Here is a 15,367-nt window from a genome sequence, read left to right as displayed (position 1 = left end):
CGGCGATTTCCCCCCACACACAACCACCTCTTATCCGCAGCTCCGACTATTCTGCCAGCGCACCGTCTGTAGCTCCAGCAATGTCCTAGCTTTGGCGGACTAGCTACATAACTGCGACAGCGAGGCACACCCACGGTACAGGGATGCTGGAACCAACATATGATTTTGATGCAACCAGCAAATCTAGAGCTGGAACCAGTATGTGGGTTCGGTGCATCGCCTGGGGTGTTTTCTACATCGACGTCGGCGGCCGCCTCATTTTGTTGAAAACGACAAGACAAAAGGCTCCTGCCGGCAAGATTTTTTGCTACCACGGCGACCGGTGGAAATAGTGACCAACAAGGGCTTTTGCAGTAAATGATTTTTGTCCCGGCAAAGTCAGAGCTGGAACCAACTTTTGTTTTTGCTACAACTGGCAAAGCCAGAGCTGGAACCAACAACATTTTATGCTTGAATCAAAGAAAGCAGGGGCTTCGAAAGATGTACGTCAGAGCTACAACCAGTGCTGAAAAATGCTACGTCCAGCAACCACGAAAGCTATAACCGGCTTTGAAAAAAGCTTCAACTGGATACGAGGTAGCTGGAGGTCGGCCACCGTGTAGCCGCCAAAAGGTGCAACCGGCATCGAGAAAAGCTACAATGGGCTTATAGAAAAGCTTCAAACGAAGAACGGCTAGCTAACAATGGCGAGCAGCGACAACGGAGCTGCATGGCGGTGCTGCGACGGGCGCATCAAGAGCTATGACGGCGGACTACGATGATGCGGGAACTCTCACCCGGCGGTGCTGCAACCAAGGGACGGCGACACGACCGGAGCTGTCGATGGCGAGCGTCCCTGACAAGCTTCGACGGCGAGTGTCCCCGACGAGCTGCGACACGGCGGCCAAGGGCAAGCAGGAGGAGAGATACTACTCTTTTTTCCGTTTTGCGTGTGCGTGCGGAAGGAGGAAGATGACTTGGTAGCGGCAATCTCAGCCGTTCACGCATCCAAATCCAATGCTTGGCAGCCGATTGGCCCAAATTTAGACCGGCACACCGGCGCAGAGATATCGATTCAATGATTATTAAAGAATGTTTTTAGTTTTTACTCACTGTTATTGCTGACGATAATATAAATCATACAACTACAATGAACAGTATCAGACAGACATCCTCGAACTCGTGCAGTTACGACTTACAACTACAACTACAAGAATCAACGAACTCTAGTTGGGGGCGTAGCATTTCTTCCTGATCTCTCCCTTGGTCCCGGTGAGCACGCCAACGTCGCCCATCTTGATCATGGACTCGCTGAAGTCCCTGAAGAACTCACCGTGGAACTTGCCCGTGGCGATGCACTGCACGTAGTCCTTGGTGGTGGCGCCGAAGAGGAGCGCGGCGTAGGAGCGGAAGAGGCCCCTCCGCTTGGCGACGTGGCGGTAGTAACTGGTGTCAAAGGTCTTGAAGCTCCCCGGGTCCATCTCTGACATCATAGTGCGGTCATCAACGCTCTTGCACTTGATCCTCAGCTTGTCGGCGTACTCGCTGTCCAGAGATGGGTCGACGAGGGCATTCTCGCCAGTGTTGTTGTAGAGCCGGTCGGCAAAAGACGGGCAGTGCACCGTGCCGAGCGTGTGGGCGCCGGAGAGGACGACAAGGTCCTTGAGGTCGAGGCCCTTGGAGGCAAAGATCTTGGCGAGCAGGGGGACGTCGCCGGAGGCCGGGGGCAGCTCGCTGCTGGCCTCCGTGGCGCTTGACACCCTGTCGTCTCGTCTGCCCAGCACCACTGGCCAGAAGGGTCCCTTTGCCAAATGTCGCGGGACATGAGGGTTAGCACGTCGGTGCAGGAGACGATCCCCGGACACGTGGCCTCGAGCTTGGCCTTCACGCGCTCCACGGAGCCGGACCCTCGCGGGCTCTTGTTCAGCTTGGCGTCCTTCTCCGCCACGTTGTCGTCGGTGGATGCGAGCAGGACAGAGGTGTCACAACCCTGCAATTTAATTTGCGTTGCATGCACAGACATGTAAGCATATATTTCATGATCAATAGCAGCAGAAATACAAGAACATGTAAGTTATGTACCCTGACGAAGCAGTCGTGGAAATGGAGACGGAGGAGCGGACCGGCGAGGCTGGGCGCGGAGGTGATGATCTTGGCCATCTCCTGGCGGACGATCTTCTCGGTGTCGGGGCATGTCTTTCTGTAGAAGCCGATATTCAGTTGAGCCACCGCTGCCGAGCTAGCTGAAAGAACCAGCAGGGCCATAGGGACTGAATTGCAGAAAACATCTACATTGAAGGGTAGGGTTTGCAGAAATCACACTTCTACAGTTTTGTGCCAAAAATCATTAATTTTGAGCCTAATTTTTTGCAAAAAAAAAAACACTAGTCGATGGCTTAGGCCATTTTGAGCACGATTATGGCATGTGGGTCCCGCTGGACAGGGTGACGTGGCAAACTAAAAAGCCAAGGACATCCGGACACAATTTTGTTTTACATAATGACCCCTGAAAAAACTTAATCGGGTCCTCGCGACCTTCATCTCCCATGGTGGAGGCCGGCGGCCACTCCCTCCCCGTGCGCGGCCAGCCCACGAGAGACCGACGTGCCTGCCCTTGCTGCCCTTAGCGCTTCCCCCTTCGCACCGGAGCAGCAGCTCTCGCGGCCGCTGGAGCCGTAGCCGCCGTGGGTATCGGAGGGCCGGCACCAGCAGCTTCTGATGGCCGACAGCGACAGCTTTTGCGGGCGCGGCGGAGGCCGATGTGGGGCACTACTAGGGGCGGCGGCGGCGGAGCTCTCTGGTGCGCCTCCCTATCGACCTGCCATATGCAGCAGCGGCGCCGACCACGAGCAGCAGCGGCGACGGGAGCGAGCAGCAGAAGCCGTTCACTTGAGCGAGCAGCAGCCGCGCCAGCTGCGCGTGCGCGCGAGCAGCGGTGCCGGCGGCCAGGCGGCCATGTTGTAGGTGAGGTGCTGCTGGCAAGCTCGAGCTCCACCGACCAGCGGGCATGAGTCAACGGTCACAGGAGGGAGATAGAACATAATCCTCTTTTTCTTAATGTGAAAAAATGACCTTATCCTCTTAGGCTCTTTTACAGTGTAGTCCGTTCTATTATGTCTATTTGCAATCCGTTATATTGTGTCAAGTCAGCCTGTGCAGCGGGTCCCAGCTGTCATAAACGTGATTAAAACGAGCGAAACGGACTACTAATGTTTTTTCAAAAAATTAGCCTCAGAATTAGTGTTTTTTGACACAAAACTGTAGAAGTGTGGTTTCTGCAACCCTAGCCTTTAATGTCAATGGTTTTTGTAATTCACTCGGCCACACGGAGCAGTAAAAACCTGATCGCCATGGACATTAGCTGATTACGGGGTCCATGAGGGAGGCCAAGGTTAGTTGATTACATGATATAATTAACACCAGTTAGCAGTTACTACGTGGCTGCAGACAAGAATGTTTTGGCACTAGATGTCAGGTGACGTAGACTTGGTGCATTGTGTCAGCGTGACAACCTGGTTGCTGCGTATGCAAGCATGTGCTAACTTCCACCTCCATACAACCGCCTCAATGATCAAACGTACGCAACCGTGGCTAAGCGAACCAGTCAATTAATGCAGCAGGAATGGCGATAAAAAATAGATGGCGCCGAGGCCAGTTCATGACCAGTGTGTCGTCCATGGTAACATGCCTTGAATCTATCATCTGTCTTATCGTCACTGGATAGGAACACAATGATCTGATTAGGCTCATGATTGCATCGAGAGAATAACCTCACATGCGTCAGGTTAAGCAGCAATGCTACACCTACTTAGGGACTCTTACGTCAGGTTAAGGCTGGAGTTTTTTTGACGGGGCAACCTTATCCTGCATGCAAATTAAAGATCCCAGTCATGCGGTGATAGCTTCTGTGTCCCTCCTGGTCGACGTAGGGCGGCAGAGCCAGCGAGGAACAACGACGTACGGTGGCAATGGCCTGATAGCAACGGGGAAATGAGGCCGGGTCGTCAACCGACGGACATCGATGCGTTCAGTCATGCGTCTGCACGGACGAGAACTACTTTGCATGACGAAGTAGCGAAGGCACTAAGCAGCACGTACGCACACCATTGTTCCGGTGCCGAAATCATTGTTCTGACTTTCACAATGATCTTTGTCGCAAAATGAACTTGACTTGAAAGTATTTCATGATCTAATCCTTTTAAAAACGCCAGATCCCGCGGCGTTGCTGCGACACATAAAAACGCCGAGGTATGCCGCGTTTCTGCTCCACATTGAAACGTTGAGGTATGCCGCGTTTCTAATCCACATGAAAACGCCATGGATGTTGGCGTTTCTGGCTGACATAGAAACAAAATAGGAACTGCATGACATTGTTGTTCCAAGAGATCAGCCGCATCCAGCAGCGATGCAAACTGCATGCACGCAGCAAGCTCTCGGTAGAAATGTTCCGTTTACTTCTGAAAACCATTCTTTATCTAGACGGAAGTTCGTTAATTAGCTGCACACTTTTGTTTTCAAGGAATTGTAACACTATTGCATGTAAATATATTAAGGACTTGAATATACATCTCACGATCGCAGGGGGAGGGAGGTTTTTTTATTGTTCTTTTGAGACATTATTGATCTGTCACGATGTTTACAGGGACAAAAAAGATCACAGTGTAAAGCATGCTTCGCTAAATTTTGGGTCTCGAAATTCGAGCTCCTAAACTCATGAATGAATTACAAAGAGTAAAAGCGAAACTACTTTGTGGACGACTGGTGCATGGACGATACATGCACGATGTGCAATCGAACGGTGTCCTGCAGAGAGCTTGATTGACACCAACGGCTTGATTAATAGTATCGTCCGTAAATCGTGCACAGGACGTCGTGTGTATAGCAACGTTGGAGTAAAAACACTAGAGTGCTCTATGATTTGCCGAATGATTGCTCCATGCCGCTTAGTGCTACATTGCTTTATGTCGTCAGCCACTACCTTGCATTCAGACGCGACATGAATCCTTTGCACGTGCAGGTCTTTTGAGAGAGCCAAAACTTGCCTAACAACAATTGCTTCAAGTGTTGCAGGATCTATGATTCCACTAGTTACAATGAGTGAAGCACCCAAAAATAGGCCATCATGGTCTTGGCCAATCGGAGTTACAGCACCCGGGTCTACATTCCTCGTTTTTTTTTGCAGGGAAGGGTCTACATTCCTCGTTACCGTTGCATCAACATTAATCTTGGCCCGGGGACGGAGACCCATCGAACGAATCGTTCGATGCAGGACGGGGGACGAGCAGACATTTTAGTTTGCTAATATGGTACACCTCCACGTGCGAACACCCTCGATGCAGGCCCCTTTACTGGGCCTCCAGCGGTCCAGCCCGATCATCATTCCCTTCAATTTTTTTGAAAAGAAGAATATTTAATATCACACAGATATCAACTACATACAGTCTCTGCACTTATAATATGTCGTAAAACGACACCCAGGATACACACAGCCGAAGAAAAAAAGAAAAGAAAAAAGGAAAAAAACAAAGGTTCCGCCACAGCGATCGACTTCTCTCAGCAGATACACACAAACCACAACTAAATACAACACCTGTAAAATATAAAAGGGCTTCAAAAGCAACGCCTCCAAAAAGGAAACAATGCACAAGCACCATCATTGTCTCATCCAAGATCTTAGGTTTTCACGATGGAGAACTCCGAGCTCTCAGAACAATTCCTTCAGCAAGGCAATTGTCACACACAACCAATGAAGGCCAGACCTTAGGTTTTCAATGTCCAGGCACAGGCAATGAAGGCCAAACCTTAGGTTTTCACCATGAAAGTCACGCTCGGTACCCCAGGAGCACCACAAAAAATGAATTCCTCCAGTATTGCCACCCCCATTTGACACTGCTCTTCCTGAGAGTTATCAAACACCTAGCTAACTCCATCGCCTCAAAGGCTCTGTTCGTCTAATCGATCCTCCGATCTGAGCCACCATGACCTTCTACACAACTTTCTACACCATAGAAATCGAGAAGCCGACATGTCCCATGATGTCAACAAACAATAGAGCTTTGCGCCACGTTGTCATGGAACCTCTTAAGCTGATATGGCGTACACGACCGAATTCTATTCGATCTGGATATCTTGGGCAGGATCTCCAGCAGCAGTCTGGAACACATCGATGACCAAATCGAGGAGGACCGATCATGTAGGACATTGCCATGATGCGAAAAGAGCACGAGGACAACCACACTTATTTTCAGGGCGGCAGGCCCCCATCCCGCCCCGATCCGACCCGCCGCCACCTGCCTGCCAACATCCATGGCCTGAAGCCTGCCAACCAAAGCCCTAGGCCGCATCAGTCGACCGCTTCTTTGGGCCGAGCTCCACCAGCCCACCTAGATCAGATTGGAGGGATCTACAGCCCAAGCCATCGCTGCAAGCTGGGGCACACCACCGGGCGGAGCACCCCGCCACACCCATCACCGAGCAGCACCGCCACCACCACATCGGAGCCATGCCACCGCCAGGGAGGGAGAGGAGCCGCACCCATCGAAGGCCCCGCAACCACCGGCACTGCTTGGGCTTCGCCCGACAGAGACCCTCGGCGGCGGTGAGGGAGTTAACCCTGGTTTGTTCAATAAATTCGCAATGATGTGCATGATAAAAGTGCCATGGTCCAGAGAAATAATTTACTCAACAAGAATATACCATTGTATGATAAAAAATGAACATAATGATGATATACAAAAATAAGTTTGCCATGGATGAAAAATATAATTTGCCATGTCACAAAAAATAAAATTGCCATGGTACTAAATTAAATTTATCACCATGAAAAGTAAGAAAATAAATAATTTGCCATGCTCCAATAGTATAATTTTCCATGTTACAAAAAATAAAATAGCTATGGCACTAAAATAATTTTTCGATCATTAAAAGTAAGAAAAGAAGAATTTGCCCTGGTCCACAAATATAATTTGCCATGGTAACAGAAAAAATTGCCATCATATAAAGACAAATTTGCAATCATGAAAAGTAAGATTTTTTGCCATGGTACAACAATGAATTTTGCCATTTTATTTTACTTTTTGCCAAATTTGTAAAGTTTTGCCAAAATTTGTCATGTGCTTTACAAAAATTGCCATGTTTTGTGTGAAAACATTTTCTCTTCATTTTGCCATGTACTAGAAATAGCAGGTTAAGAAAATTGCCAATGTTTTCTAGAATAAAATGGCAAAAACATCGTATAAAAAATAAGAAAAGATATACAATGTGCATATGGTTTGCCGTGATTGAAAAAAACCCTAGCAAATTTACAAGTTTTATCTCTAAGAGCAATCAGAACAACGAATATTCCATCATCCAAACTAAGTTTGCTCAGATCCTAATCCACTGGGCATTAGCGAGCCTCGTGACTCCGACTGTGTTGATATCTTCGTATTTCATATTATCATTCTTTCTATTTGGTTATTGCTTGATTTGTTGGTTGATATTGAACTATTTGTGTAGTATAGTTACTGATTCTACTGACTAAAGGATTGCTTTTTCTCATCTTCTATGATGGAGTGGTTGGCCTCCCAAAACAAATGTCGGATCGACTGGCAAGTTGTTGACTCCAACATGACCCTCTTTGTGTCCGTTGTTTTCAGGAAGCTGAGAACCTACATCACATCCTCGTTGGATGCATATTCCTTCGAATCTGATGGCAAGGGATTTTGTCTTGGAGCCGCATCACCATCCACCCCCTTGATGACACAGTTTGCTTCTTCAACTGGTGGTCAGGGGCCACAAACATCCCCCCTCCTCACTATCTGGGAAATCTGGAAGCACCACAATGCTGTCATCTTCGATGGAGTGCTGGTGCTAAAGGGTTAGATAGGATTTTACCTGCAACCCTGGTTTTAATTAGTTTGCACCCTCTTCTCCCTCGACTCAACTCACACTCTTCCTTCTAGGAAAGAGGATGTCTCTCGGCTCTCTGTGTGTATGTTGGTTGAGACTTGCTGCTTGTACTTTCTATGACCTATCAATATGGAGATACACACACAACATATTCATGAAATAAGTACTTGCTTTAGTCCATACAAGACTTTATCGACTTTGTACACATGATGTGGTGCATTTTTATCTTCAAAATCACTAGTGGTTGTCTTGTGTAAACATCCTCTTCTAGAACATCATGTAGAATCTGTGACGCCCCCAATTTGACCGTACACTAATCATACACGCAAACATGTACGATCAAGATCAGGGACTCACGGGAAGATATCATAACACAACTCTACAAATAAAATAAGTCATACAAGCATCATATTACAAGCCAGGGGCCTCGAGGGCTCGAATACAAGAGCTCGATCATAGACGAGTCAGCGGAAGCAACAATATCTGAGTACAGACATAAGTTAAACAAGTTTGCCTTAAGAAGGCTAGCACAAACAGGGATACAGATCGAACGAGGCGCAGGCCTCCTGCCTGGGATCCTCCTAAACTACTCCTGGTCGCCGTCAGCGGGCTGCACGTAGTAACAGGCACCTCCCGAGTAGTAGTAGTCGTCATTGACAGTGGCATCTGGCTCCTGGGCTCCATCGTTTGGTTGCAGCAATCGGATATAGGAAAGGGGAAAAGGGGAAGAAAAGCAATCGTGAGTTACTCATCCAAAGTACTCGCAAGCAAGGAGCTACACTACATATGTATGCATTGGTATCAACTGGAATAAGGCTATCATATGTGGACTGAACTGCAGAATGCCGGAATAAGAGGGGGATAGCTAGTCCTGTCGAAGACTACGCTTCTGGTAACCTTCATTTTGCAGCAGGAGAAGAGAGTAGATGGTAAGTTCACCAAGTAACATCGCATAGCATAATCCTAACCGATGATCCTCCCCTCGTCGCCCTGTGAGAGAGCGATCACCGGTTGTATTTGCCACTTGGAAGGGTGTGTTTTATTAAGTATCCGGTTCTAGTTGTCATAAGGTCAAGGTACAACTCCGGGTCGTCCTTTTATCGAGGGACACAACTATTCGAATAGATCAACTTCCCTGCAGGGGTGCACCACATAACCCAACACGCTCGATCCCATTTGGCGGGACACACTTTCCTGGGTCATGCCCGGCCTCGGAAGATCAACACGTCGCAGCCCTACCTAGGCACAACAGAGAGGTCAGCACGCCGGTCTAAATCCTATGGCACAGGGGTCTGGGCCCATCGCCCATTGCACACCTGCACGTTGCGTACGCGGCCGGTGAGCAGACCTAGCAACCTCCATTACAAAGGAAGTTGCGTTACGCGGTCCAACCCGGCACGCGACACTCAGTCACTGACGTCACGAAGGCTTCGGCTGATACCACGACGTCGAGTGCCCATAATTGTCCCCGCGTAGATGGTTAGTGCATATAGGCCAGTAGCCAGACTCAGATCAAATACCAAGATCTCGTTATGCGTGTTATTTTGAAATAACCACGGACGCCGACCAGGGCCAGGCCCACCTCTCTCCTAGGTGGTCTCAACCTGCCCTGTCGCTCCGCCACAAAGTAACCGTCGGGGGACTTCGGGAACTCAGGCCCACCTCTATCGGGATGGAGCCACCTACCCCTTCAGCCCCCAACATCGGAATCACTCGCGGGTACTCCTACGAGCCGACCCGACTTTAATCACCACAAGTATCATATATTATGTATAAGTATATACCCGTGACCACCTCCCAAGTGATCGCGGCCCGATAGTATAGCATGGCAGACATACAAGAATGTAGGGCCATTGATGATATACTAGCATCCTATACTAAGCATTAGGATTGCAGGTAAGGTATCAACAGTTGTAGCAACAATGATAGGCTATGCATCAGAATAGGATTAACGGAAAGCAGTAACAGGCTACACTATTCTAATGCAAGCAGTATAGAGGAGAGTAGGTGATATCTGGTGACCAAGGGGGGGGGGGCTTGCCTGGTTGCTCTGGCAAGAGAGAGTGGTCGTCAACACCGCAGTCGTACTGGGTAGCAGCGGCGTCGGTCTCGTTGTCTAGCGAGAGAAGAGGGGGAAGAAACAATAAATATAATGCAAACAAATGCATGACGATGCATGACATGACAAAGCGTGATGCTAGGTGTGCCCTAACGCGGTACGAGGTGGTACCGATGAAGGGGGGAACATCCGGAAAATTATCCCCGGTGTTTCGCGTTTTCGGGCAGAGGAGCCGGAGGGGAAAGTTGCGTGTTCGCTATGCTAGGGATGCGTGGCGGATGAACGGGCTGCGTATTCGGGTTTGTCTTGTCGTTCTGAGCAACTTTCATGTACAAAGTTTTTTCATCTGAGCTACGGTTTATTTTATATTAATTTTTAAAGTTTTAATTCATATTCTAAAATTATCAGATTATTTTAATTCGAAATAAATGTGAATTGCTACATGCACCCAGCTCTGGGTACACATAAGTGTACCAGAGGGGCTGCCATGTGGGTCCAAGGGGTCCCAGTTGACCAGTCAAACTTTGACTGGTCAACAGGAGGTGGGGCCCCCTTGTCATACACCGTTTTACTAACCTAACAGATTAAAAGAATAATTAGGTTATTAGGTTAACTAACATAGGTTAATTAAGTTAATTACCTAACTAAACAGGATTAATTAAGTTAATTATTTAGATAATTAATTAATTAATTTTATTGTTAATTTATTATTATTTTATTATTTGTTCTGGCAGTGGGCCCCATTCGTCATAGGGCCAAAGGCCAAAGCGGGCGCCGGTGCTAGCAGGTTACATGCGCAGGGGCGCTGCGGGTGCGCGGGTGCTTTGCCTGGGAGGGCGCTGTGGAGCGGCTGGCGGGACCGAGTGCCGGCGCTCCGGCGTGGAGCTCCGGCGGGCCGCCACCGGGCGGAGCAGCAGGGGAGTAGTGCAGCGGTGCGACGAGGGGCTGGAGGAGCACAACCACTGCAACAGCAGCGATCGTGAGCTCCGACAAGGGAGCGGAGGGCCGTGGTGGAGGGCGCGCGGCGAGCACGGCCGCGAGCGGCAGCACAGCGAGATGGGGTGAGTGCGGGCGGTGCACATGCGCAATGGACGGCTAACGGGCGCACGACGCGGGCGCGAACGGCGCAAGGCCGACATCGGGCGCGTCCGCACGGTGAGGCAGGGGGCGCGAGCGCGGCGCTGGGTGCGCACGGGGAGGGGGCCGCAGAGGCGGTGACCGCGGCCGCGAGCGAGGCACGTGCGTGGTGAGGGGGGGTCAACGACGGGAGAGAGGGAGTGAGGAGGGGAGGCGGCGGCTCACAGGGGTGCTGCAGGGGTTCGGGCAGCGGGGGAACGAGGAGGTGGACAGGGACGACGCGCGTAGACAGGGAAGTCTGACGGCGTCCGAGACGGCTTCGGGTGACGGAGTCGGGGTCGAGGCGGCGATGGCGGGGCGGCGCCGGGAGGAAGCAGAGGCGCCAGGAGGTCGGTCGGGGAGGAGGGTTGAGGAGGCGGTGAGGGGAGGCGACGAGGAGGCGCCGGCGGAGACGGGCGGCGCCTGCCGGCGACGGGGCATAGGGATGAGGCGGCGGTGTCGGGGCGCCGTTTCCCCCGATCCAGATCGGGGGGAGCGAGGAAGACGCGCGGGGTGGGACGAGTGGGGGAATGGGGTGCGCTAGGGTTTGGGTTCGGTCGCCCAGGGGAGTTAACGGAGTGGGGTGGGCCGGCTAGGTTAGAGGGCTGGCCGGCTAGGCCGTTTGGCCCAGTTGGCCGGGTTTTTTTTTGTTTTTTTACTTTTCTGTTCTTTTTGGTTTATCTACTTTTTACTGTTTACTTTATTTCTAATTATTTTAGTTTTAGTAAAATATACACTTAGCTCTAAAAAATAGTGTTTCAAAGTAACCCACTACCCTAAAAAGTTTCACCGCAAAATAAAATAGTTTATAATTTTATAAAATATCAAAGGTACTTATTTAATCGTTTCAACTACTGTTTTAATCATTTTAGAGTATTAAAACATTTTATAAAAGTGAGGTTTCCTCACCACAATTAACTTTGCATTACTTGGCACACCCCAGAAATTTTAGTTTTAAAGTTTGAAAACTTTTGTTGTTTGCCTTTAATTCAATTTTGAATTTGAATCGATTTTGAACTAACGCGAGATTAACAATAGTAACCGTGATGACGTGGCATCGTTAACGTGGGATTACTGTAACCTAATTATCGGGGCGTCACAGAATCACAATCTGCAAATCTATTAGTATCATGGCTTTGTGACGGACTATTGCCGAGGAGGAGGTGGACAAGCTTTGGAGCAGATCATTAGAGTATGTGAATAAATGATTTTTACTCAATAATAAGTCACACTACTACAATAAATAGTTCCACACGACCATTATCGAACGCATCCCCTTACAGTAAAGAATGAACAAACACTAATTGAGGACATAGCACTTCTTCCTGATCTCTCCCTCGGCCCCGGTGAGCACGCCAACGTCGCCCATCTTGATCATGGACTCGCTGAAGTCCCTGAAGAACTCGCCGTCGAACTTGCCCGTGGCGATGCGCTGGACATAGTCATTGGTGGTGGCGTCGAAGAGGAGCGCCGCGTCGGAGCGGAAGAGACCCCTCCGCTTGGCGACGTGGCGGTAGTAGCTGGTATCAAAGGTCTTGAAGCTCCCGGGGTCCATCTCAGACAGCATGGTGCGGTCATCAACGCTCTTGCACTTGAGCCTCAGCTTGTCAGCGTACTCGCTGTCTAGAGACGGGTCGACGAGGCCAGAGGTACCGTTCTCGCTGGTGGTGTTATAGAGCCGGTCGGTGAAGGACGGGCAGTGCGCTGTGCCGAGCGTGTGAGCGCCGGAGAGGACGACGAGGTCCTTGAGGTCGAGGCCCTTGGAGGCGAAGATCTTGGCGAGCAGAGGGACGTCGCCGGAGGCCGGGGGCAGCTCGTTAATGGCCTCTGTGGCACGGGACACCCTGCCGTCTCTCCTTCCCAACGCCACTGGCCAGAAGGGGCCCTTGGCCAGCACGACTGCGTCGCGGGACATGAGGGTGAGCACGTCGGCGCAGGAGACGATGCCCGGGCACGCGGCCTCGAGCTTGGCCTTCACGCGCTCCACGGAGCCGAACCCTCGCAGGCTCTTGTTCGGCTTGGCGTCCTTCTCCGCCACCTTGCCGTCGGTGGATTCGAGCAGGACAGAGGCGTCACAACCCTGCAATTTCGCGTTGCATGGATGTTTCTTAGTGTTTGTGTGCATAATGTAGGTTTGTACGTGAGACAGGACAAGTGCACAACGACGACTTACCCTGACGAAGCAGTCGTGGAAATGGAGCCGGAGCAGCGGGCCGGCCAGGCTGGGCGTGGCGGCGATGAATTTGGCCATCTCCTGGCGGACGATCTTCTCGGCGTGTCGGGGCATGTCTTGGTGTAGAAGCCGATCTCCAGCTGAGCCACCGCAGCCGAGCTAGCTGCAAGAACCAGCAGGGCCATAGGGAGCAGCAAAGACCTGGTCGCCATGGACCTTAGCTGATTACAAGATAGAATTAAGCACCCCAGTTACTATGTGGCTGCAGATAAGAATGTTTTGGCCCTAGTAGTTGAGTGATCTTTGTCCTTGCAACTCCCTCTACTTAATACTTATAGATGTCAGGTGACGTAGACTTAGTGCATTGTGTCAGCGTGACAACCTGGTTGCTGCGTATGAAAGCATGTGCTAACTTCCACCTCCATACAACCGCCTCAATGATCAAACGTACGCAACCGCAGCTAAGCAAACAAGTCAAATAATGCAACAAAAATGGCGATAAAAATTAGATGGCGCCGAGGCTAGTTCATGACCAGTGTGTCGTCCATATGGTAACATGCCATGAATCTATCATGTCTCTCATCACAGGATAGGAACGCAATGATCTGATTTGGCTCATGATTGCATCAAGAGAATAACCTCACATGCATCAGGTTAATGCTGGAGTGTTTTTGACGGGGCAACCCTATCCTGCATGCAAATTAAAGATCACAGTCGTGCGGTCATCGTTTCTGTGTCCCTCCTGGTCGACGTAGGGCGGCAGAGCCAGCGAGGAACGTACGGTGGCAATGGCCTGATTGCAACGGTGAGATGAGGCCGGGTCGTCAACTGACGGACATCGATGCGTTCAGTCATGCATCTGCACGGACGAGAACTACTTTGCATGACGAAGTAGCAAAGGCACTAAGCAGCACATACGCAGACCATTGTTCCGGGGCTGAAAGGATGACATAGCTGTTCCAAGAGATCAATGCAGCAGTGATGCAAACTGCATGTAAGCTCGAAAGAAAGGTTCCCTTTACTTCTGAAAACCATTCTTTATCCAGACGGAAGTTCGTTGGCTGCACATTTGTCGGAGTAATGGGCCACGGGTAGGCCAATCTGAGTCCCATAACCTTTCAAGACATCGGGGCAGGCTGCGCCCCTCAAGACCCCAGGGCGAAGAGCCGCCTCCTGAGGAGTCGACGGCAGGGCGGCCGACTGCCCGCTCACGGCCGAGTCCCAGGAACGACTTCCAGATAAGCCGGCTTTGGGGAGTCGGCCAGCGACTCCAACAAACCCATGACCTCATCGAAGGGGACGGGGCAGGGGTGTGGCTACAGTGAAGCCCACTCCCGCCCCTTACCAAGGGCAGGCATAGCCACAGCACGCCGTACTCGGGAAGATCTCTGTGCGGCGTGGCACTGTTGCGCTGCCGGCCCTGACATCAGCACCACAGTACCGAGTCCTGCGCCCACGACAGCTTGTCTGAACGGCCCGGAAGCAGCAGGTCCCACCAGTCAGTGAGACCCTAGGAGACGGCGAGAGGACCGCCAGTCGGATCCGTCAGGAGTCGGCCCGGGGAGTCAGCCGAGCCCTCCCCTGGGCCCCATGCACCATTAATCAAGATGTGATGGGGAGTGGCACTAGTGATCGCCCGCCAGGCGGCGGGACTATTGCCACGACCCCATGACCAAGCCCGCGTCATCAGAAGCACGGCTACAGTAATCAGCAGCCGGCAAGACCCGCCCGCGGTAGACGCGGCCTGTCGGCTCCGTACCAGATCAGTCGGCGGGGCCCACCAATCGGCGGGCCCCAGCAGTCAGCGGAGAAATCCGAGGCCAGAGGCACTGACGGCTGGGCCCGCGCCCAGTCGAATTACCATTGTACCCCTGGGGGGTAGGCCTATATAAACCCCCCAGGGCACCCATGCAAAGGGTTGGAACCTGGTAGCTCTAGACCATACCAGATAGAAGGAGAGATCTAGCCTTGCCCTCTCCTATCTATAAGAAACAGCTCAAGGAGCAACCGTGTAAACACTTGGCCATAGTGACCATGCGGAGACCCCGCAGAGCAGCAGTAGGGGTATTATCTCCCCGGAGAGCCCTGAAGCTGGGTAAGATTCGCCGGCGTGCATGTCTTCGCCTCATCCCGTTTCCAGGCACCGGCGA

At 51.1% G+C, this 15,367-nt stretch overlaps 2 pseudogenes; both read right to left on the bottom strand.

Moving 5' to 3' along the window:
• Positions 1 to 1,205: 1,205 nt before the first annotated feature.
• LOC123153199 (peroxidase 1-like) lies at positions 1,206 to 3,331 on the bottom strand (annotated as a pseudogene).
• Positions 3,332 to 12,344: 9,013 nt separating this feature from the next.
• On the bottom strand, positions 12,345 to 13,495 carry LOC123154397 (peroxidase 1-like; annotated as a pseudogene).
• Between the last annotated feature and the right edge of the window lie 1,872 nt (positions 13,496 to 15,367).

This window comes from Triticum aestivum, chromosome 7A (genome assembly GCF_018294505.1).
Source record: "Triticum aestivum cultivar Chinese Spring chromosome 7A, IWGSC CS RefSeq v2.1, whole genome shotgun sequence".
NCBI classification, from domain to species: domain Eukaryota; kingdom Viridiplantae; phylum Streptophyta; class Magnoliopsida; order Poales; family Poaceae; genus Triticum; species Triticum aestivum.
Note: the sequence above shows the minus strand (reverse complement) of the source record. Positions and strands in the feature narration are given on the sequence as shown.